We start from the raw sequence: 20,109 nt of genomic DNA, 5'->3' as shown, positions 1-20,109 counted from the left end.
TACCTGCAATTGCTAGTTTGTATCACAGTTCTTCATTTTTGTTATTTTGATGAAATGTGTAATCAAGGAAAAAAATAGATTTATATAGTAACTAAGCAGCATAGAGAAAAGAAGTGGAAAAACTATTTCTCTAATTTAGTCAAGAGTGCCAAAAAGAAACTGGCACAGCTCTCATATTCAAAGTAAAGACATGTCATATCAAGGAATATAATTTGAATTTTATGCAAATGCAAGATGTATTGATAAATTGAAGAAGAAATACAGAATGTAGCTAGGAGAATCAGTATAGAGCTGTAACATGTTATATTAAACTTCAGGAAAACATCTTGAACAGTTTGGGAAAATTAAACAACCTAAGAGTCAATGATCAGATCTATAGCTGTGATAGAGGGAGATAGAATGTTTAAGCAATTTCCTCCAGTATTCTTGTAATCTAAAAGAATTTTTATCCTGAGCCAAAGAAAAAATTGCAGTACAAACATAGTAGTGCAATATGTATTGAAAAATCAGCTACACTACAAGCTTCATAAAATATTTCTCTAAAATTTCATGTCTTTTATCATTAGGGTCAGTCAGGCAGAGTGGTAGGCAGCCTCTGAGATGGCCCCCAGTTACCCCTGGCCTCCTAGTTTTCAGGCCCTTGTCTAATCCCCTCCGTTGAGTGTGGGCTGGATGTAGTGACTCCTTTGAGTTTTCCAGTTCTCACTTGATGAACAGGAGTGTCTTAGGCAGTTATCCTGTGCCTGATCTATCACTGTATATTGGGACATAACTTGTCTTCGTGGGTCTACAGGTGGAGAGGAACTGTGCTCCAGGAGCTGCACCTAAAGAATCACACACAGGGAGCCTCACCCACCCTGACCTGACTTCAGTAATGAGATTCTGGACTTTGAGCTGATGTTGTAACGCCATGAGAATTTGGGGGATCTGGGAAGGGTGTGAATGTATCTTGCATGTCTTGGGAAGACTCCAAGATGGTCCTGCCTCTTGGCGTACACACTTCGGGTGTGGCTGGGACCAAATGACTAGCTCTTAATGAGTAGAATACAGCAGAAGTGATGGGCTGTCACTTCCGATATTGGGTTGTCAAAACACAGGCTTCTTTCCTTATCTGTCACTCGCTCACTGTGATGGAAACAAGCTGCCAGGTTGGGAGCTACCCTCAGGAGAGGCCCACATGGCAAGGGACTGAGGGAGGCTCCAGCCAACAGCCCACAAGGAACTGAATCCTACCAACAACCACAAGAGTGAATTTGGAAGCAGTTCCTCCCTAATGGGCCTCAAGATAAGTTTAGCCTCTATCATTGCAGCCTCATGAGACGCCCTAAAGCAGAGGATCTAGATAAGCCACTCCTAGATTGATTCCTGACCCACAAAATCTGTGAGATGATAAACTTTAAATCAAGTTTTGGGTGTTACTTGTTATGCAGCAATTAACACCTAATAAAGGCAAGAATAAAGCTTATTTATAATTGCATACTGAAAATTTGATCACACAAGTGGAAAAAAGCATTCTTGATGCCATGCCTTTGCATTTTCACCATCACTCCAAACATAAAGGCAGGGTTCATCACACATGTTTACGATGGGGTTTTTATATTCACTTAAGAAAGGGTGTCACATAGAAATATGGGAATTATCCTGGGTCTCCTTGGCCCTCTACTGCATTTCCAAGTTGCTCCAAGAAGGGAGGCTATAGCAAACCTCTCAAACTGACCTTATAAGTTAAGGGTCTCCACTTCTCAGGATAGCCATTTTTAGCTGTCATTTTTAACTTTGCCTTAAAATTCAATTATATTCCTTGGTGAAACATCAGTGCTCTCATTTTGAGTATGTCATAAATTGTTGAAATATTTTTATAAATTCATGTTTCCTGAAGTTGCATACAATCCTTAGTAGAAAACACTGGAAATTAAAAAAACAAAAAACAAAAAGCACTGTCAATAGTTCAAGAAAATCATCATTCAAACTCAGATGGTAAAATACGAGATGAAAATTCTTGATGAAAATAATTCCAGAGGAGCTCATTTTGACAGAAATAAACAACAACAACAACAAAATAGCAACTAAGTTAAGCCTTGGGCATTGTTTGCTGACAAAATAAGATTGAAGTCTGAATATTGCATTATGTTTCCTCGGGCAACAGAACAGGAAGCCCTGATAGCTACAAAAAAAGGAAAAGGAGAATCATGCAGAAAAGAATGAAGTCAGCACTGCTCAATACTTTTGTGGGACTCACAGGACACGTCTCATGTTTTATTATTATTATTATTTATTAGTAAAGTTTCTTGAACCATAGGATTAGCATCTTTTTAATCAAAAGAGGTTAGGATTTTGGCAGCATGGAAAAAAAAATTGGAGAACTAACACAAATTAAAAGACATTTTAAGTCAAAATACTCATTTAATCTTATAAATACCCAATTCCTTAATTCTTCCATTTATACTTATATTAGAGAATCTTTATATGTTAGACATTTAAATCAAATGTTAGAGTGGAGTATTTTCCACAGGATATTTAAATTATTAGTAGTAGTTTTTAAAATTATCATAGGTATTCTTGAACTCAGTTTGTCTAATCAAAACTTTTGGGGCGTTCACGTGATAGAAGAGGACTTTTAAGTACCCTCATAAGACCCATCATATTCTGTATTCTTACATTGTTGAACAGTTTTTTGGATAACTTTAAAATAAAACAATATTGTTTATAGTCACATAAATTATATAGATTACTATTTAAGAGTATCATGTACAAAAATCACTCTCATAATCAATGCAGGGCCTGTCAAAACATCCAATTAGGTTATTCATTTCTGATGATCTTTGGGGAATAGTCAAGGAGACTAAACATGTCTTATAGGTCCCTGTTTCAGCTGTATAAATAAATCTATCTCTTAATCTGAAGGAAAAGGCAAGTTTGAACATCTGATATCTTTATAATTTTTTTACATTAGTTAAGTGTTTCCACTTAGTAACTATAGTATCCCATAATCCTTGGAAATATTTGCCATTCACCTACAAAACTTGAGTTTAGATGCATCTAAACCCAATGTTAACCTGTATTTTTGGATTACAAGTAGATTTATATGTTTCTTTATTAAGAATATAGTAATACTCATATAAAAGAGAATGCAATTTCTGAAAACTATTTGTATATGTAGATCAACCCGTTTGTTGGAGAGAGAATTAGTAGACTAGATGTATTAAAAGCAGTGGAATACCATTATCTGTAATAAATTGTGACTTAAAAGGAAAATGAAGCAACTTGACCATGTCCTATTAAGAATTCACATTGGGGAAACCTTTATAATAAACATTCTATTTTATTTAGCCCTGTAGCTTTTGTTTGAAGCATTGTGACTTCATTTGGAGAAATGTCAATTGATTTCTTTCTGTTTGCCAGACACAAAAGTCAATGGTGTTGAAGATTTAAAAAAAACGATTTGTTCACAATCCCTGACTTCAAGGAGTTGATCATCTGGCCAGCAAGACATATTTTTTAAGTATTATTTTCCTTTCTTCTTTCATAAAATTTTGTAACAGTAGAAAATTTGGAAAATATGAATCTGACATACACACACAAAACAAAAACAAAGTCAAGCGTAGTCCTACTACCCAGAGATGACCACTGTTTACATTTTATGTGCATCTTTTTGGTTTGTTCTCTGTGTACAGTTTTCCAAAAATGTGATAATAGAGGATGTTGTTTTATAATCTGTTCTTTTTACTTAATATGTCATGAACATCATAATCATGTATAATAATTACACATTCTTCTACTACATCAGTTTTAATACCTGAAGAAATTTCAGTAGTAGAGATTACAGGCATACCTTGTTTGATTGTCCTTCACTTTAGTGCACTTCACAGATATTATGTTTTTTTATAAATTGAAAGTTTGTGGCAACTCTGCATCGAGCAATTCTATTGGCCCCGCTTTTCCAACCACATCTGCTCACTTTGTATGTGTCACATTTTGGTAATTCTCGCAGTATTTCTAGCTTTTTCATTATTATTATATTTGCTGTGGTGATCTGTGATCAGTGATCTTTGATGTCACTATTGCAAAAAGATTACAACTCACTGAAGGCTCAGATAATGGCTGGCATTTTTTAGCAATAAAGTATTTTTAAATTAAGGTATATGCAATGTTTCTTTAGACATAATGCTATTGCACCCTTAATAGACTACAGTGTACTGTAAACATAATTTTCATACACACTGGGAAACCAAAAAAAACTGTGTAATTTACTTTATTGCAGTTCTTGTTTTATTGTGGTGGTCTGGAATCAAACCCTCAATATCTTTGAGGTATACCATACCTGTGTATCATAATTTAGTCAATGAGCTTTTATTAATATACCTTTAGACTGTTTTCAATTTTTGTGTTAATATAAGCGACAACGCAGCAAACATCTTGCATATATCCTTTTCCCACATCCCTGATTATTTTCTCAGAGTGAATAAATAGAATTAAGATTCCTGGGTCCAGCTGTATTTGAAATGGAAAGGCTATTAATACATATTGTCTAATTGTCTTCTAGAAATGTGGCATCAATAAACTTCAACTATACTGTGTGAAAGCTCTCATTTTTTCTGAACTTTGGTCAACACTAGTTATTATCTTTGCCAATTTAATAGCTGAAAATAAAATCCTTTTTATAATCTGCATTTTCAAAATTATTAATAAGGAAGATACTGTTTCATACATCATTGGCCATGTCTTCCTTTTTTTAGTCAAATGTTAAAACAGGCCTTCCAAGCCTTACTTTCTATCAGTAAGTTTATCTTTCTGTTACACATTTTTATTTTTTTATTTGTTTTCTCATATGGATTATTAAAGATATCTATGTAGTAGAGAGAGAAAATTGTAAGGCAAATGCATAGCCTCTCTTAGGGTCTCAATTTTCTAAACAGTTTCACTTGCCCAAGCTAAACCTGGTGCTTTCTTAATGGCCCAGCTTTGTACATTTCTATTGATTTGTCACTTACAAGCAGCCACTAAACACCTATGTAGTATGATGAATTTTAAATAGTAGCCTCTGACTTTTTACTATCATCTAACTCTTTGAGCATCTATGAAATGGGATGGTGCAGTAGCTTCCTAGGGCTGCCATAACAAATACCGCAAACTTGGTGGCTTCACAGAAACTTATTTTCTCACAGTTTTGGAAGCTAGAAGTCTGAAATCAAGGTGCTGGCAGGGCTATGCTGCCTACAGAGGCTCTAGGGAACAGTCATTCCTTGTCTCTCCCAGTTTCCGGTGGCTGTCAGCAATCCTTGGCATTCCTTGGCTTGTAGACACATCATTCCCATCTCTGCCTCTATCTTCACAGGGCATTCCCACCTCTATCTCTCAAATCTCCCTCTCCTTTCTCTCATAAGGACACCAGTCTTTGGATTCAGGGCCCACCCTAAATTCAGGATGATCTCATCTCAACATCCTTAATTACATCTGTCAAGACCCTATTTCCAAATAAGATCATATTCACAGGATGGGGCATAGGACTTAGACATATGCTTTGGGGGGCACACCATTCAACTCACTACAGACAGTAAAAAGCTGCCAGGATGTAAATCCTTCTTCCCCAGGGCTACAGCTGCACAGAGAGTAAAGTTTGTCCACCTTGGACAGAAAGCACCAATGCTAGGTTTTACCACCAAACATTTCAAATCGTTTCTCCATTTATTGTTGTCCTTTAATTAACAATCATCTTTTTTGTAGGGTACTATCTCCTTGTCCCCCTTTGTCCCCTTAAATCACCCTACACCTGACATTCTCTGTTACTCCCCTTCTCTATCTGCACCATCATCATGCTTCCTCTCCTGCCCCAGGTGTCACAGATAAACTACCCATCAGGTGTTGAAAGGCAGACATGATGTACTGTGTAAAAGGGACCGTGATAAATAGGTCTTTAGTGATGCAGTGGTAAGTTCTGGGGAGAAAGGTGGCATTCTATAGTCCTATGATTAGGTCTTGGTCTTTTGGTGAGCCTCTGCTCCTGGACTGTGAACTTCACCAGTGCTTCTCAGGGTTTTCTCCCCCTAGGCAAAACGATGGCTAGAACAAGAAGCAACCTTGTAGGATTAAGCCTTGAACCTGTGGAATCTGATGCTGTCTCTCCAGGTAGAAAGTGTAAGAACTGAGTTGAATTGTAGGACCCTGCTGATACCTGGAGAACTGCTTGGTGTGGGGAAAGCTACTTCTCCCACCCCCAACACACACACACACACACACACACAAGCTCACGCTCACACAAATTTTGTGATCAGAGTGACCTATCACAGATCTAAGAGGAGTTTGTTCAGCTTTTTACTTGTTTGGATGTAGTGGTGACTCCTAAGTTCCTTACATACTGGATGAGAAACTAGAAGTCACAATATATATTTTAAATGCTCAACTTCACTAGTAATCAAACTTTAAAATAAAATAACTTCAGATGCCTATCACAAGCCCAGGATATCACCTGTACTTTTGACCAACTGGCTATAGATCCTATAGATTGGAGGTCCCAACCACCCCATCCCTGGGTTTGATTAATTTGCTAGTGTGACTCACAGAACTCAGTGAAACATGTTGCTTACTAGATCACCAGTTTATTACAAAAGCATGTAACTCAGCAACAGCCAGATGGAAGAGATACATATGACAAGTCATGGGGACAGGACACAGGGGTTTCATGCTCTCTCAGAGAGGGCTATTCTCCCCAGATGCCACATGTTCACCAACCAGGAAGCTCTTAGAATCCTGGCCATTTGGGTTTTTATGGAGGCTTTGCTACATAGGCATGATTGATTAAATCATTGGCCATTGGCAACTGATTGGACCTCCAGCTCTTTTGCTCTCTTTGGAGGTCAGGGGATGGGATTTATATGGATTTTTAAGTATTTCACTGTTCTGTTGCTAGTTTGAATAGAATGATTTTCCATTGCTAAATGCCCAATATTTTATTTCTATATTTTTGGAATACCATGAATACTGTTCACTGCTAATAAATCATAGATACTTTTTTGATCTATGGGTTTTTCTTTTTCACATATAACTTTTCTAAAATTGGAATGTGTCTTAAAATCAAAGTAAACATTATTTGGGTGTCTTTCCCTCCCCCACAAAATAGTTACTATTAAGTTGATGATGTGCTTTATAGACTTTCATGGATTTGAGGAAATAAATATATGTATGCAATCTCTATAGATGGAAGGAGGCATGGCATAGGCTTTTGAGAATTCTGGTGTTTTGAAGGAGAGACCTTGGTTTAAATACTTGAGTAAACTCTTACTTTTTGTGAGCTTTTTAACCTCATGTAGTTGTTGTGAAGAGTAAATTAAATAATTAATTAAAAGCACAGAACCTGGCATATAAGCAGCACTCAATAAACAGGAGCTAGGAAAAATCTTCCAATAGATTTCAACAGGCTGATAATTCCACATTATTTTAGAAGCTCAAAAAAAAAATTTTTTTTAATTTAATTGTGATAAAGCAAAACTACAAATTTATAAAGTTTGGTGGAGTGGTCACAAGGATATTCAATCATCTGCTTAATTTTCAAGTACTACTGTAGACTTAGTAACTCTGTATAATTTTTAATTCTCTTAGGTTATGTCAGGGACAACACACAATGGGCATATTTATTAAATCCCTCTGACAGTCTTGGTTCACTAAAAACATAGATAAATGTGCTACATATTATTTTTATCAGTACCTCAGACACATCTATGAATATTGACTAGGTGGTTTTATTGCAAAAGAATTTAATATTCCCTGAGTTTAAGAAAAATGGATTGAATTTTTGTCAACAAATTACTAACATTTGTTATCAATGGTGCTTAAGATATTTTCAAAACTACTATTCTGCATCTCTTTACTTTTATTTATATATGTTTTGACTGTAAGAAATGAATAAATATATGTGAAGTATGTTTGAATCTATTTTACAATTATATAAGCAACTTGAAAATTCTTAGATTACTCCTGAAAATTAAAGGAACTATTAAAACTAAAACAGAAATCTCTATCAACTTCTCAAGGGAAAGTATCAGCCATTCTTATTTATTTCACTTATGAATTTCCTATACATGAATATTTTATCATATTAGGTTACACTTGATGATGAAGTATAACAGAAATTTTTATCTTTATGGCACATGAAACTAAGGTCTTTAAAACACAGATGATTTCTAGTTCTTGTTTAAATACAATTTTTCCTTTTTTTATTGAGCACTACAAGAAATATTGTCATCATTTTCTATTATAAATTAAATACTGATTATCTGCATGGATGAATCTCTCTTCTCATATTTGAATCCTTTCTGGTTTTATTTTAATCTTAATGAATGAATTGATGTAAATATTGGGACTCTGCTGTGGGAACAACTTCAGAATATGAAATTAAATATAGAGCATTTGCAGTTTGTTTGTTTGTTTGTTTGTTTTAATTTTATTTATTTATTTATTTATGGCTGTGTTGGGTCTTCGTTTCTTTGCGAGGGCTTTCTCTCTAGTTGTGACAAGTGGAGGCCACTCTTCATTGCGGTGCGTGGGCCTCTCACTATCGCGGCCTCTCTTGTTGCGGAGCACAGGCTCCAGACGCGCAGGCTCAGTAATTGTGGCTCACGGGCCCAGTTGCTCCGCGGCATGTGGGATCTTCCCAGACCAGGGATCGAACCCGTGTCCCCTGCATTGGCAGGCAGATTCTCAACCACTGCGCCACCAGGGAAGCCCTGCAGTTTGCTTTTTGACCCAAGATTCTTACTTACTTAAAACCAAATTAAGTTTCTCCTCATTCATTCAATGAAGACCTACTGATTGTCTGACCATATCAAGTCATTGTGCACACACATGTTTTTCCTATCTAGCTTCATTTTTCCACCCATTTATTCATTACCTAGCACCATAGCTAGGGATACCATAGTAAATATGAAAAGACATTGTCTCTGTTCTGATTAAGCCTAAAGCCTGAAAATCATTCACATAAGAGTAAACTTAATCTGATCTATGAAGGAGGGAGATATAAGAGAGTATAGTGGGAATTAGGAGGTTCTTACATAAGGACAAGATGATTGAAATGAGATTTTAAGGAAGATTAAAGTTAATTTGGATAAGGAAGAATGAGATGATTCCAGGCAGAAAGAATAACATATAAAAAGACCCTGTGGCAGGAGGGAACAAGACATATTTGAAGAATTGAAAGGTCATCGTGACCAAAGCTTATAGAGTGAGGGCAAATGTCATGGAAGATGACTCAGAAGACATAGGTGGAGGCCAGACCAGGCCAAACTTTGTAAGTCATTACAAAGAGTTTGGAATTAATCCTAAAAGCAATGCAAATTCTGACACTGCTTTAAGTTGAGGTGGGAGGGAGAAGTAGTGAGTTCAAGGAGGGGAAATTAGTTAGGAAGTCATTCACTAGAATAGGGAAGAAATTATGGCAGGTGATGGTGGCAGTATAGGTGAGAGACACAGAAGGATTCAAGAAATATTCAGCAGATAAACTCAACAGAATTGTGATGATTTGGATAATCACAAACGGAAACTTGGATGGTTAAATATAACTCCCTGCTTTTAGTTTACTCATCTTGATGACTGGTATAAGATAGGATTTGCAAGAGACAGTAGTTTTGTTTTGAACATAATGAGGCTAAATTGCTTTCTTGCTAATCAAGTGAAGAGATTAAAAAGGCAGATGTACAAGTCTGAAGCTCAGAGGATGAATCTAGGGTAGAAATCTAAATATGTGAGTAATTTGCATATAGGTAGTTATAAAAGCTGTTCATTCACTGATTATTCAATCACCACACATTTGTCACACTACCACTATATGCCAGGTACTGTTCTAGATTCTGGGGATTCAGATAAATTTTAGAATCAGCTTGACAAGGCCCATGACAATTCTTTGGGATTTTAATTGCGATTTCATTATTTGCATGTAATTGACACCTATGTAATATTTAGGTTTGTTATCCTGAAAAATGGTATATCTCCCAGCTTAACTTTGATTTAGTTCTTTCATACTTTTATAGTTTTTTGTTTCATTATGTGTCTTTCATTTTTCTGCAGTTGAATTTATTCCTAGATATTTTATAAGTTTTTTATTACAGGGAATGAAATCTGTACATCACATTTCTCAATTGGTTAAAACAAACCTGCAGGAAGGGCATTGGTTTTTGTATGTTACACTTTAATTCAATTTCCTTACTGAACTCCCTTACTAGTTCTAAAAAATTAGTTGACCCTCTTGGTCTTTGGAGATAAACAGTTATATTATCAGCAAACAATAACAGTTTTATCCCTTTTTTTTTCCTTTTTCCGGTCTCATTGCATTGGCTTGGACTGTCATTACTATTTGAATAGTAAGAGGGATAGTTAGAACTTTTTAAAGTTAAAGAACTTTTCTTTTGTGATGTTCCAAGTTTTACAAGTTTATACCCTTCCCTAGTCAATGAGAAACATATCTTTTGGGATATTGAAACAGGGAAGGTTATATCATTCAACAGTGTCCCCAAATGCTTGAATTAACATTGAAAATGAGTAATATATAAAATAATTTAATTTATAGGCTTTATCATCATTATTATTCTATCTCAAAAGATTAAGTTTTACTGTTTAAATTGATTTTCAAAAAAACTATTGAAATAACATGGACCTGGCAATTCCAAACAAGATCTTTTTTGGTTTTCCTGTTGGAGATCTACATCCTAAAATATATCAAGCAAACATAGAAAACAATAGGGACAGCCAAGTCAAACTAAAGTGTATGTATGTCTAAAAGGCTACAAAAATGATAGCCTTGCACAGTTAATGATGACCCTGTAGCATGTGTTGCAAATAGCATTTTGCTTCCTGTTTACAACAGCTTGCCATCTAAATAGAATAATGTAAAGTTTAATGAGCACTATTCTTAAAATAAATATTGCTTTTATTTACAGTGAAGTGGAAAGCACTGCCTTTGTCTTTCTTTTGTATTTCCAGTTGCTACAAAAATAAATCTACCTAAGGTACATTAAACAGCCATTGTGCAGCTGTGAATTCAGGATATAGTCGACCAGGCTAATCAATGAAGAGGATATATATCATTATTAATCTGCAAAACAGTTGATTGACCTAGGATTGTCAGACATGTCTGCAAAACTGCGTAATATTTATAGACGTTTAATATCAAAATGAATAAAACTATGATGATTTTCACATGCCCACTCTATAGATAATGACAAATTATTAGGGGGAGTGGTCAAGATGGCAGAGTAGAAAGACCCCGAGCTCACCTCCTCCCATGGACACACCAAAATTACAACTATTTACAGAGCAACTACTGATAAGAATGACCTGAAAACCAGCAGAAAAGGTCTTCTACAGCCAAAGATATAAAGAAGAAGCCACAACAAGACAGGTAGGAGGGGTGGAAACATCTTATAGTCAAGACCCATACCTCTCGGTGGGTGACCCACAAACAGGAGAATAATTACAGTCACAGAAGTTCTCTCCAAGGAGCAAGGGGTCTGAACCCCCCATCAGGCTCCCCAGCCTAGGGATCCTTTGCCAGGAAGACAAGGCCCCAGAACATTTGGCTTTGAAGGCCAGCAGGCCATACTTTTGGGAACACCAGAGGGCTGTAGGAAATAGAGACTCCACTATTAAAGGGCACACACAAAATCCCACATACTCCAAGACCCATGGCAGAAGCAGTAATCTGAAAGGAGTCTGGGTCAGACCCACCTACTGATCTTGAAGAGACAGGAGGCAACTGGAACTCACCCTGGAGACACAGACACTGGTGGCAGCCATTTTGGGGAGCTCATTCTACCACAAAGACATTGGTGCTGGCAAGTGCTATTTCTATCTTATTAACCCTGGGACTTGGACCCGCTCACCAGCCTGTGAGCATTAGTACTAGGAACCCCTCAGGCCAAGCAGCTAGCTGGGTGGGGACACAGTCCCACCCACCAGCAGGATAGCTGCCGTAGGGCTCCCTGAGCCACCAGCCACCCCGGGACCAGCTCCCATCCACCAGAGGGCACAGAATCCAGACCCACCCGTTAGAGGGCTGACAATAGCTCTGGGACCCCTTGGTCCCACAGCCAGAGATTTTAGCACTCAGTTCTTACTATCTGTGGGCAGGCACCAGCCTCAAGACAAGCTTCACCCACCAGTGGGAGAGCACCAGCCCTAGGACCACCTGGGTTCCAGCACTGCCCACCAGCAGGCCAACAGCAACTGCAGGACCTCCAGGGCCCTGCAGCCAGAGACCCCAGGGCACAACTCTGACCACCAGTGGGCTGGTAATAGCTGCAGGACCTGGCCTCACTCACCACTGGGCACCTAAGTGCCCATGAATAGATGAATGGATAAGTAAGATATGGTGTGTGTATATACCATATATATATATATATATATATATATATATGTATGGTATATACATAATATATATATATATATATGTATGGTATATACATAATATATATATTTATACCATAAATATATACCATATATATATATATATACTTTTTGCTATCACAAGAAGAGCAGTAACAGTTTATATAAGTCCTAACAATTTCAAACCTTTTTTCTTTTAAATTACTGAATGCCATGTTAATTCTCCCACATTTATGATAATATATTTGACGTGAAAATACTTACAGAGCATACATTTAAACTTCTGCCTCTAAGTGCTTTTATAATTTATGAAGTTTAAAAGAATATTTCTGGCCATACTGGCCCAATGCAGGTGGAAATAAACATTAAAAAGTGGAGTCATGATTGAGAAATCTTCAAAAGGTCTTAATATGATTAGGTTCCCAAGTGAACAAAATTTAATTTTATTTTTTCACCTATTGATTGGAGAATTAAATATGAAAAGGGATTTTAGAAAAGTCTCACTCAGAGAACATCTGAACTCTGAAATGCCACCAACCATAATTATTCATGTTACCAAAGGATTCACCTCAGCCTTCTTTAGGAGAGCTGCTTCCACTTGAGCACTTAAAATAAATAATCCAATTAACTCTATTATTTTTAAGAACGCAACCATCAGATAGAATAACTATAATTACATTCTGAGGTGCAATTTTCTAAAAGATTGGAGAGTGTTTTTGTTGTTTTGTTTTATTCTTTATTGAACCGCAACATACATAGAGAAACATGCACATAAATATACAACTGATGAACATTCACAAGCTGAACATCCATATATCACCAGCACCCAGATCAAGAAACAGGACACTTCTCCTTTATGTCCCTTTCAGTCACTACCTCCTCCCAAGAGAAACCACTATCCTGACTTCTAACACATAAATTAGTTTCATCTGTTTTTTGTACTTTACATAAACGGGATCATACTTTTTTAAAAAAATAAATTTATTTATTTTATTATTTATTTATTTTTGGCTGTGTTGGGTCTTTGTTGCTGTGTGCGGGCTTTCTCTAGTTGCAGTGAGCAGGGGCTACTCTTCATAGCGGTGCGCGGGCTTCTCATTGTTGTGGCTTCTCTTGTTGCGGAGCACAGGCTCTAGGCACGCAGGCTTCAGTAGTTGTGGCACGTGGGCTCAGTAGTTGTGCTTGAGGGCTCTAGAGCTCAGGCTCAGTAGTTGTGGTGCAGGGGCTTTGTTGCTCCGCGGCATGTGGGATCTTCCCAGGCCAGGGCACGAACCCGTGTCCCTTGCATTGGCAGGCGGATTCTTAACCACTGTGCCACCAGGGAAGCCCCCGGGATCATACTTATTTAATAGGAGAAAAGCATACAAATTTTATTTAATAATTTTATGTGCACACAGGAATCTTCAGAAGAAAAATAAAGACACAAAGAAGCAGTTAGGACCAAGAGCTTAAACACTTTTTTAAAACAAAGAAATGATAAATTTTTGGAGAAGTAACAAGACAAAGGGGGTTGGGCTGGGGCAGTAAATTATGGGAAAGGGACTAGGAAATATATGGGGGGGAGTTCCCTGGTGGCCTAATGGTTAGAATTCCGGGCTTTCACTGCCGTGGCCCAGGGTTCAATCACCAGTAAGGGAACTGAGATCCCACAGGCCGCGTTCCACACCCCCACTCCCCCCAAATAATAATATGGATAAGGAAACTGAAGCACAGAGGATAAGTGATTTGCCTGAGTATCCCAGGATGGAGAGCAAGGAAATATATGGGGGAAACTAATGGGAGATAAGGGTTATTTTAGTAGGGTTGTCTTATACAGATCCATTTTGGCATCAAATCTGTCTCCAGGGCTTCCCTGGTGGCGCAGTGGTTGAGGGTCTGCCTGCCGGTGCGGGGGACACGGGTTCGTGCCCTGGTCTGGGAGGATCCCGCATGCCGCGGAGCAGCTGGGCCCGTGAGCCACAACTGCTGAGCCTGTGCGTCTGGAGCCTGTGCTCCGCAACGGGAGAGGCCACGATGGTGGGAGGCCCGTGCACCGCGATGAACAGTGGCCCCCGCTTGCCGCAACTAGAAGAAGCCCTCGCACAGAAACGAAGACCCAACACAGCCATAAATAAATAAAATAAATTAAAAAAAAAAAATCTGTCTCCAGTGATAAGAAAGTTCACTTTCTTAGAAAGTGAAGGAAAGGGAGGAAACCTTAGAAAGTGAAGGAAAATGAAGGAAGGAAAGTGAAGAAAGGGAGGGAAATGTTATGAAATGTGTTTAAGTAGAAAGGGAATTCAGAGAGCCCTTCCTGCACCTGTTTCTCAAATGCCTTTAGCTCAAAATAATCAATATGCCATAGCGGCATATTTTGGGTTGGCATGTTCTGATTCCCTTCATGGGTAATAGGTAAATACCTTAGTGGTTATCTCTAAATTTGCTTCAATGGACAGCATACTGTCAATAAGCAGTATTCATGCCTATCCTCTTTCACCCACCATTGTGTTTGTGGGATTCATCCATGTTGTTTTGTGAATTTATAGATATTTCATTTTTGTTGCTATTTTTGTATTGTGTTGTCTAAATAGATCACAATTTATTTATTATCCATTCTTCTGTTGATGGACATTTGAGTTGTTTCCAGGTTTGGGCTATTATGAATAGTGCTGCTAAGAACATCCTTGTACATGTCATTTGGTGAACATATGTATGAGTTTCTTTGGGGTGTATAACTAGGAGTGGAACTGCTGAAACATGTATGCTCATAGTCAGCATTAGCAGATAAAGTCAGGGTGACTCACAACTAACCATGTGAAAGTTCCAGTTATTCCACATCCTACCCAACATTTGATATTTTCTGCCTTTTAATTAGCTATTCTGGTGGATTTTAATTTGTGTGTGGTTTTAATTTGCATTTCACTAATGAATAATAAAGTTGAGCACCTTTTCAAATGTGTATTGGCCCTTTAGATATTCTCTTTTGTAAGATATCCGTTCAAGTCTTTTGCCTATTTCTATCACATTGCCGGTTTTTGTCTTGTTGATTTGTAGGAGTTCTTTACATATTCTGGATAAAAGTCTTTTGTTGGATATATATATTGCAAATGTTCTTTCTGTGGGTTGTGTTTTAATTCCCTTTTTGGTGGCTTTTGATGAACAGAAGTTTGTGATTTTAATATAGTCCAATTTAATCACTCCTTTCCATTATGGTATTTTGTATTCTGTTGTCTTTTTTTTTTTTTTTTTAATTTGCCTACCCAAAGTCATGAAGATGTTCTATGGTTTTTTTAGAGCTTTATTAATTTACTCTTCATATTTAGATCTACAATCCATTTGGAACTGATTTTTGGGTAAGGTGTGTAGGGGTCAAATTACATGTAGAGGAGCATAAAAAGCCAAAAGTACAGAAATTTATTTAGCTTCGTAACTTTGAAAGCTTAGGCTTAGAAACTACAGAGCTTGATTTAAATCATCCTCAGCCTCAGAAAGGTAGAGGGGAAATCATTAGTGACAGGTAATTGTCCAAAGCAGAACATTTAAAAAAGAATTGACAACACGCTTTCTGAGTGAAACTTGGCTGGACGGTACCCTCTAGTTGTCCACATCAGCCCCATGCTTTAACAGATGAAAAACCAGAAGCCAAAGACATGTCAGGGCTTGTCCAAGGTCCTGCAGGGAGCTAATGAGAGAGCTCCATTAGGAATGGAGTCCAGGCCTGCAATTCTCCTTTGACATGTTCATTTTGTTGCTTACATTTATCTAGGTTTTATTCCCAAGATAAAAAAAATAGCGAATTGCTGATATCACGCAGCAAAATTTCATTCATGGGAAATCTCTGTGTATCAATTACCTATTGCTGCAAAACCAGCCACCACATACTTGTGGTGTAAAACAGCAACAGTCATTTGTTATTGTCATTATTATCTCTTGTGGTTTGGGGGTTCACTGGGCTCAGCTACATAGTTCTCAGTCAGGAGTCTCTCGTGCAGTTGCAGGCAGATGGCAGCTAGGGGCAGAGTCCTCTTGAACTCTTCCTTACTCACATGTCTCCCTCACATGTGTTTCCCTCACAGGGAGGGAAAATAGTTTTCATGTCCCATTGGGAGGAGAGTAAGAAGAGCGTGTGAGATGGGAGATAGTATTGCAACCATTTTGGAAAATACAATGGTCCACACTGTGGTATAATGGAGAATATATCTCATCTTTGTCCCCAGTTCCTCACACAGAGCCTCAAAAACCCTTAGAATTTCCTATAATAAGAATGTCTTTGTTATGCCAATGAGGTGACTTTTAGTGAGACCCTAGTTAGCTTTAGGATGGAGGCTGGTAGCCAGAAAGACCAACCATATGATTTGAATGTTGGAACTTTGCACCAGCCTAACCTCCTGGAAGGAGAAGGGGCTGGAGATTGAGTTCAATCACATGCCAATAATTTGATCAATCATGCTCAAGTAATGAAACCACAAAAACTCTGGACACTGAGCATATTAGTCTGGGTTCTCCAGAACTAATAGGATATACAGTTGACCCTTGAACAACGTGGGAGTTAGGGGTGCTGACCCACTGCACGGTAGAAAATCTGCGTATAACTGTATAGTCAATCCACCATATCTGCCGTTTTTGCATCTGCAGATTCAACGAACTGCAGATTGTGTAGTATTGTAGTATTTATTGAAAAAATCCACGTATAAGTGGACTGTGCAGTTCAAACCCATGTTGTTCAAGGGTCAGCTGAGAGTGAGAGAGGGAGAGAGACAGAGAGAGAGACACACAGAGAGAGATCTCCTGTTTCTATATATACATAGATTTTTCTATGAGGAATTGGCTCACATTATTATGGAGGCTGAGAAGTCCAAGATCTGCAGTCGGCAAGCTGGGGACCCGGGAGAGTCAATAATATAGGTCCAGTCCAAACCCTAGTCCAAGGGAAGGAGAAGACCAATGCTCCAGCTCAAAGACAGTCAGGCAGAGAAAAGGAATTCTTTCTTATGCAGGCTTTTTCAGGCCTTCAATGGATTAGGTGAGGCCCACCCCACTGGTGCAGGATAATCTGCTTTACTCAGTCTACTGATTCAAATGTTAATCTCATTCAGAAACACCTCACACACACAAACCCAGAAATAACGTTTATCCAAATTTCTAGGCAGCTAGTGGCCCAGTCAAGTTGACACATAAAATTAACTATTGCATAGAGGCTCACTGGAGCTTCCCAGTTGGTGAGTGAATACATTGATGTGCTGGGAGGGTGACATGCCTGAATTCCATGAGGAGACGGCAATAAGTTCTGCCTTATCTTCCAAGCTTGCCCTATGCCTCTCTCCATTTGTCAGATCTTTACTCTTAAGAGAAAACTGTAATTATTAAGTATAGTACTTTCCTGAGTTCTGCAAATTATTCTAGCAAATTATAAAACCTGAGAGGTTCATGGGACGCCTGAATTTGTAACCAACTGTTTAGAAGTCCAGATGTCCCAGGGACCCCACTTGTGGCTACTGTCTGAAGCGGGGTCAGTCTTGTAGAGGACTAGTCTGCGGGGTCTGCACTAATGTTGCGTAGTTAGTATCAGAATTTAATTGTTGGACACCCAGTTGGTGTCACAGAATTGGTGTCAGACAGTCACACTTTGTGACATTGATTCTTCTTCAGTTACCAAATTGTTTTTTATATTTGTCTTATTCTCACTTATCTTAAAGGGGAATTTAATGTATGTGGTGCCTACTCCACGCGCTGTAGATAGCTTACAGGTATCACAGAATGCTCACAGAGCTCTCTATTTTTATCTCCAAAGTTCACTCTTTTCCATTTTCTCCTTAATGCCAAAGATACCCAGTGAACCTTTGTAATTTCCACTCCAGAGGATTTCCTATCCTGTCTTAAGATTTAAGGATAATGAAGGCTTGGGCAGCACTCCTGTCTGATAGGTCAGAGTGTTCTGCTCTGATGGAGATAATTACAGCAACATCTCCAGAGCTCAGCCCTTGGATCTTTTCTCTTTTCTACTTACATTCTCTCCTTAGTTGTTTTCATCCAGTAGCATGACTGTAAATACCATCTATATACTCCAAACCAGATGTCTCCTCTGAACCTCAGGTTTCTGCATTCAATTTCCCAGTCAACATCTCCATTTACATGTCTAATCCTCTTCTCAAATTTAACATGTACAAAACTGAGTTCACAGTATTGTCCCCAAATCCTGCACCTCCCACAATCTTCCCAATCTCAGTTAATGGCAGCTTCATCCTTCTAGTTGCCCAAGTGTGATCCTTTATTTTCTTTCTTTCACATCCCACATCTGATCCATCAGCAAATCCTAACAGCTTTTTCTAACTATATTCCAAATTCAACTACTTTTCTCTACCTCGCTGCCACCACTGGGTCCTACCATAATTATTTCTTATTAAATTATTACAATAGCCTCCTAATTGGTCTCCTTGCATCTACCCTTCCCCCCCACCTTCACATTCTATTCTCAACTCAGAGGGTAAAGAGATTCTCTTAAAAATAAGTTAAGAAAAAATAAATAAGTTAGATCGTGTCACTTCTCATCTCATGCCCTCCAATGGCACCCCATCCCAGTCAGAGTAAAAGCCAAAGTTCTTAGCAAACCTACAGGCCCTTCATGACCTGGTTCCATGTCCTCTCTGACTTCATTTCCCAATCTCACCCCCTTGTCGACTTCATTGCAACCACAATGGTCTCCTTCTTGTTCCTCCAACATACTAGGCACACTCCCACCTCAGGGCTGTTGCACTAATTATTCTCTTTGCTTGGAGTGACATTCTCCCAAATACCCACATGGCTCACCCTTCACTTCATTCAGGTCACTACTCAGAATTCTGCTTTTGTGTAAGACTTTCACTGGCCATTTTATTTAATATTTCAGCCCAATTCCTCCCCAGATATTCATATTCCCCTTCCCACTTGATTTTTCTTCTTAGCTCATATAACTATCTAACACACTATATATTTTACTCATGCAATGCCCAATTAGCAGCCAAGTTAGGTACTTTAATCAACTTAGGAGTCTGAGAAAACCGAGATTTGTAATAGCCAGGAAAGACTTCATAGAATAGGAGGATTTGAGATGCCTTTGAAGAAATGGGTGGGCTTTAAATAGGCAGTTAGGAGAAAGGATGAGAATTCCATGTGAAAGAAGACATGAACTATTTTCCAGAGTTTTGAGATGCAAAAAGTATGAGTATCTCTTAATAAGTAGGGCATTGCAGTACATTTTCGGGCCTTTCCTTGAACACAAGGACATTTTCCATATCTGTTTCCTTCATAGGTTATCCCAGTACCTGGCATAGAACAGAAATTCAATAAATGTCAGGTGGATTATTAGATGAGTGGATGGATGGATGGATGGATGGATGGATGGATGGATGGATGGATGGATGAATGGATCAAAGGATGGATGAGTGCATAGGTGATACAGACTCATGGATCCAGACACTTTCTGTTTAAACGACATTGGATTCTGATGCGTTATAATCATAAAGATAATTCTTCACCTAGGGGATCAAAAACTGACTTAGTTTTGACCTACACAGGAAAGAACCTTTTTAAAAAGACTATAAGAATTTTTTCATTGTACTAAAACATACACATTAAATTTACCATCTTAATCATTTGTAAGTGATTAAGTAGTGTTAAAGATATTCACATTTCTGAGCAATAGATCTCTAAAACCTTTTCATCTTGTAACACTGAAACTCTATGCCCAGTAAATAGTAATTACCCCACCTCCCTCCCTCTACC

The sequence above is a fragment of the Balaenoptera musculus genome, chromosome 15, assembly GCF_009873245.2.
Source record: "Balaenoptera musculus isolate JJ_BM4_2016_0621 chromosome 15, mBalMus1.pri.v3, whole genome shotgun sequence".
Lineage (NCBI taxonomy): Eukaryota > Metazoa > Chordata > Mammalia > Artiodactyla > Balaenopteridae > Balaenoptera > Balaenoptera musculus.
This window is presented reverse-complemented; position numbering follows the sequence as displayed.